Source organism: Ictidomys tridecemlineatus, chromosome 6, assembly GCF_052094955.1.
Source record: "Ictidomys tridecemlineatus isolate mIctTri1 chromosome 6, mIctTri1.hap1, whole genome shotgun sequence".
Taxonomy (NCBI): Eukaryota; Metazoa; Chordata; class Mammalia; order Rodentia; family Sciuridae; genus Ictidomys; species Ictidomys tridecemlineatus.
Genome location: NC_135482.1, coordinates 35,828,150 through 35,834,149, shown reverse-complemented (window position 1 = coordinate 35,834,149; position 6,000 = coordinate 35,828,150).

The following is a 6,000-nucleotide window of genomic DNA, read 5'->3' as shown; positions in this document are numbered from 1 at the left end:
CAATTGATAAACAGTTGGTGATAATATACAGAGCATGGATGAGCATGATGAGTAATAGATAAGAGACAACAACATAGAGTTTGGAGTTTTCCTTACATTCTCTGTATTCACAAAAGATTATCCCTTGTAACCAAGTTCACAAATCTCAAGGTCTTAGCACAATAGGGATTCCTTACTCATATCACCATTGACACAAGTAGACACTGCTCTTCATGGTTTTCCAAGGGGCTAGCCGTTTTTGTGCAGCTCCATTATTCTGTAAGGTTTTAGAGTCTTTCACTAAGTTCTCTACACCCAGAAGGCAGGCAGGAAGGAGATATCATTCAAGGATTTAGGGGCCAGTCTTGGAGCACACATATCATCAGACAGGCCCATATTAAATCGACTCAAACTTGGTCTCAAGACTGTTTCATAAGGGGCTAGAAGCAAGCCAAAAAAGGAAGATAATATCAATATTGACCAGAAATTGATTAAACTCTGCCTATCTATAGAAATTCAGGAGACTTGTTTTAAATTCACAGATTTTCTTTTTCTGGCTATGGTAATTATATTATGTTTTACAAATGTTTCAGTTATATTCACTTATTGTTTTTATTGATCGAAATTTATATTGATTCTTTAATTCCCAACTCCATGAAAATTTAAATAATTATATATATATAATTATTTAATTATATATAATTATATATATATACATATATATATAATCCTATTGTGACAGAATTAATTTTAATATGGTCAATTAATTAATAGCAGGTTCAACCTGATGACGTTTACATTGAAATTCCAAAATGAAAAAAAATTGAATCTACAAATTATAGTTTTTCATCTACAAATTATAGTTTTTCATAATACCCAAATAAACAATCATCAGAATCTTGAGACTAATAGAAAAATAGCAAACTGTTGACATAAAGTGAAAACCTAAGAGATGTTCTTGCAAACAAAGTTCTACATTTACGAATGATAAGGTATAAATCTTTTGATAACAAAATTTACCAAAGCCTCTTCATCCAAACCTTGCTAATATGTCTTATTATTTCAATGGTGTCTGACGTAAATATATATAAATCCTTTAGTCATCTATCCTGTTATTTAATAAGATATTAAGGCCTGGTTGGTGGCTCTATATTTTTGGAACACTTAGGTCAAGAATGTTAAGTTTCTTATTCTCTTAAAATCCTATATACTGCCGGTCATGGTGGTGCATGCCTATAATCCCAGTGGCTTGGGAGGCTGAGGCAGGAGGATGGTGAGTTCAAAGCCAGTCTCAGCAATGGCAAGGCACTAAGTAACTCGGTGAAACCCTGTCTTTAAATAAAATACAAAATAGAGCTGGGGACAGGGCTTAGTGGTTGAGTGCCCCTGAGTTCAATCCCCAGTACTAGCAGATCCAGAATATCTGGAGCTCAACTACTAACTTTCAACTTCTAGTGAAGTAAATTATGACCCAAGCAGAAAAGTGTATGATTTTCCTGAGACTCAAATACTAGTGAGGCCAAATATTTTAAGTCAAACATTTCCAAAACTTAAAAAAATGCAATCATCATATCATGTCCATAAAACTGCTTCGCATTAGCAAAATTTAAATATCAAAGATCCTTATTTGTCTTGCTTTAAAGATCCATACAAGTGCTGAGTGTAGTGGCACACACTTCTAATCTCAGTGGCTTGGGATCCTGAAGCAGGAGGATTGCAAGTTTAAAGCCAGCCTCAGCAATTTAGTAAGGCCTTAAGTAAATTAGCAAGACCCTGTCTCAAAATAAAACACAAAAAGGGATGGAGATGTGGCTCAGTGGTTAAGTGTGCCTGGGTTCAAATCCTGGTACAAAAAAAAAAATGAGTGAAAGCGAGTCTATCAAATAATCTATCCTCTAAAACCCTTTAAAATATTTTTGTATTTGTACTTTACTTCCACCTCAAAACCTTGTAATTTCTGGTTCTAATTCAATGTCTTTTATCAGCTTAGTCTTCAACAAGACATTAACATTCTGATGTTCAAATTCTCTGCTACTAAAATGGGAGAGTTATGTCAGTTTATCAAAATTTCATAAAATATAAATAAGATAATAAAAATGAGCAATAAGGTCTTTATAAACATAATAACTGCCAATGCAGTGTCTTCATTCTTTTGTGTGTGTATCTGAGGTTTTATTTTGTTTGGGGTTTTGACTTATGCATTGATAACTCATTTTACTCACGCAGTACGTCAAATGGCAGATCAGATACACTCACCAGCACCAATTAAATACCTATTATGTAATAATGTAATGCTAGATACCCTCTGAAGAAAAGTGACTAGGGAGATGGAAGCAGGAGGATTGTAAGTTTGAGGTCAGCTTCAGCAACTTAGTTGAGACCATGACTTAAAATAAAAAAGATTTAAGGGCTGACAATGTAGCTCATTGGTGAAGTGCCACTGGGTTAAATTCCCAGTAAACAACAACAATCAAAAAAGAAAAAGCAAAGGGAAAGAAAGAAAAATAAATAAAGAAAGAAAGAGAGAGAGAAAGAAAGAAAACCTGAATGCTGAATAGAAATTATCAAAGTGAAGAAGAAAAGAATAAAAGAATGACCTAGAAAAATGGAGGAGTATATGCAAGCAGAGTGCATTAGCACCAGGCATTAATCAATATGAAACCTGCAAGTCTTGAGGACAGTGTAAAGATGTGGTAAGAGATGAGGAAGGAAAGTTAAGAAGAGACCAGACTATAAAGGGCCTTGTAATTCCAGATAACTGGAATTTATTTGGGGAGCAATAGGCATATAAAATTGTGTTCTCGATTTCTCTTTTATCTCTGACACACATATTCTGTCTCTGGGTGATAATTTTGGCATAAAGACCCCTGGGAGCTTTCTCAGTATGCTGTCATGCTTCTGTTGTCACTACTGCCATGACTGTGTCATTTGGACTGCCATTGTGCATATTCACACATTTAATTATACTCTGCTGGCTTTAGTTCCCCTTCTTGCTGTGCACATTGGACAATTTACAATCACACTGACCATGGGGCTCTTTGAAACTTAAAAGTGTTATTATTTTGCTGCTTCTGGACCATTGGACCTTATGGGTCTATTTTCTCAGTCACCTATGAAAATTCATTTCTGACTTTCTTTCCGAAAGGTACGTTGTTGCTAACTAAAGTTCAGCGCAGGAATATTAACCTCCAGGAAAAACAACATTCACACACACACACACACACACACACCAAACACACAAACACACCCTATTTAAAAATCTTCAGTGACTTCCAGTTTCACTGAAGATAAACTCCATCTTACTTTTTGTGCCTGTGAAGTTTTACTATGACCTCCTAAGTCCTGAATGCTTTTTTCACTTGACCATTAGTCACCACATATAGTTGAGGTGGGATGAGGCAGGCACAGAACAGAGGAAGAAAAGTGTTCCATACAGGCATCATAGCATATAAAAATAGCTAAGATGAAGATGAGAAGAGCATATCCCATCTAAATTTCTGAAAAAAAAAAGCCATTTTCAGATGTCTTTTCCTTTGTCTGAAATGTCTCTCTGTCTTCTGGTTTCCTGCCTGACCCCTGTCTATTCCTGCAGTCCTTGCTTGAAAGTCATCTCCTCCAACCAGTGTTCTCTGACTTACCTCTCTACCTCAAGAATGATCATGTGCTCCCCTACTCCCACAGCACATTTTTATAGTTGACTGCTTTCTCTCCTTCCTACCAAACAGTAAGCTCCACGATGATAATCTCACTCCTGTTTTATTCCTATTAGCCAACAGAATGCCTGGCATACAGCTTGTGCCTAATAAATATCTGTTGGATGAATGGATGGATGGAAATAACTCTTCACTGCCAATTGTGAACTAAGCAATGTACTGACCATTTTTATATGCATTACCTCCCTTGGGCCTCCAACAAACCTATGAAGAATTACTGATATGTTTTCCATCTTACCTAAGAGGCAACTGAGTCTTGGAATGAGAAACCTGACCAAAATTACACAGCCAATAAGAGACAGGGCAAAGGCTAAAAAAAAAATGTGGTTCAAAAGTCTGAGTTTATAACCTCTACATTATGATAATTTCTTCTTGGAATTTTCTTTTATATTTACCCCTTTGTCTTTGTTGATCTGGGATTAACAACCCATTTGGCCCACATTAAGATCTATTGTAGTGATTGGTGGAATTTGTACAACCTGAACTTTCTTTTCTCCATTTCTCTGTTTTCTTGGATAATATTGGCTTCATGTGTTCATTACCAGTGTTGCCACTTGTGTTTTCATCAATTGTGTTTTCATACCATGTACTTCAAATTTTGTTGATTTGCCTTATATAGTATGGTTAGAAAACTTCTTTGTTCATTTTGTTAAAAGAGGAGGTTGCAGATAATTTTAAAGTACACACAAAATAGTTATGCTCTTTGCTCTTAATAAATCTTTTTTATTGCTTAACAATAGATTCTAATATTACTTTTTAAACTGATATTCTATCTTCAAAGAGAAATCTGGAGTGGGTTGTGCCCCATCCCTTTTCAAGCTTCCCAGTTATTATCTCTCTTAAACAGATTACATGTATTTTTGACAGTCAAAAAAAAAGATCACTGCTTACAAAATCTGTCTTTTATATCTAGATCTTATACAAATTCTTAATCATTTTCCAAAAGCTAAACTAGAGCAATTCTTTTAAACATTTACTTGATGATTTTGAAAGAATTAAAATGGATATTATAAGTCACCTAAATATTACTTTAAATAATATATGTGGAGGAAAAAAATTAGATTTGGGAGTTCCAAAAAAATCACAAATAAAATGTGATTAATTATATATGACATAACCAAATCCCTAGGATACATTTAATTTTATAGTTATTGCAAAAGTCTTTACTTTGCTCTACATAATTATTTTGGCTTTCATATAAGATGAAGAATTTAATTATGTATCCTAATTACAAGTTAACTGGGACCACTGTATTTTTTTTTGTTTAAATTACCACAAGTGCATTAATAATACTAAAGCTCAAATTTGCTTTCCTTTCATAGAATCTAATAGAGTGTTACTACATGCAGTACTGCTAAAAATCAGTGGGCATGTCCCACATGGTAAAGAACCACATAGAAGTCAAAGTTAGTCAGTTTTCTACTCAGGTTTATATAATTCTCAAAATATTTTTTTTGTTTCATGAGTTTTATTAAGCTTAAATTTTAATTCTGTTATTGTGGTTCATATGTTATTTGGAACAATGCTTACAGACTAAATAAAAGTTTAGTTCAGTTCCTAAATTACCTAATCCCAGGAAGAGAAAACATGAAAGAAATTTACATGGAAAAAACATAGTCTTGATGATAGTAAGCAGGATATGGGGTGAAGGTGGGAGGCAGGGACGGATTTCTTTGAAGTCACTGATCCTTTATCTACAATTGAGATCTTTTGCAAGGCTGGATGCCTTCAACCTAAAATAACTGCTGAGTACTCAAATTAAAAAAAAATATTACTAGTATGACTGAGTGAATACAGAATACTTGGCATTATTGTTCCTGTAAAATTGTCTTGATTTGTATTGGTCTGCTCAACTTCTCTGAAGCTTGAAAAGTCCAAAATTGAGTTTGAGATGTGAACGTTTTGTTGTTAGTGGCAGGATCCTTGTGGTTCTCTAAATAAAATAGGCTTGAAAAGGGAATTAGCAAGACTAAGAATGTTTCAAGAATTAAGTGCTTATCTCTCCAGCATATAAAATAAGAATACAGAATCTGGAAGAAAAGTTTCTTGAACTTCAGTCAAGGTGACACCCAGTATTGAACTTCCAAGAAATTAAAGCATGGATATAAAGGATGGTGTCCAGTGAGCAAACCCAAGTCTTTAGTTTGGATATACTGGTCACAGATATAGAAATTAGTAGAAAATTATTATGGTAAGAACCAGATTAAGAAGAGTGATCCCAAAACTTTACAGGCATAAAAAAAGACCTATTTCTGAAATTCATCCACTCATTTTCAATTACATTTAGTGTAAAATCTAAAGTCTTTTC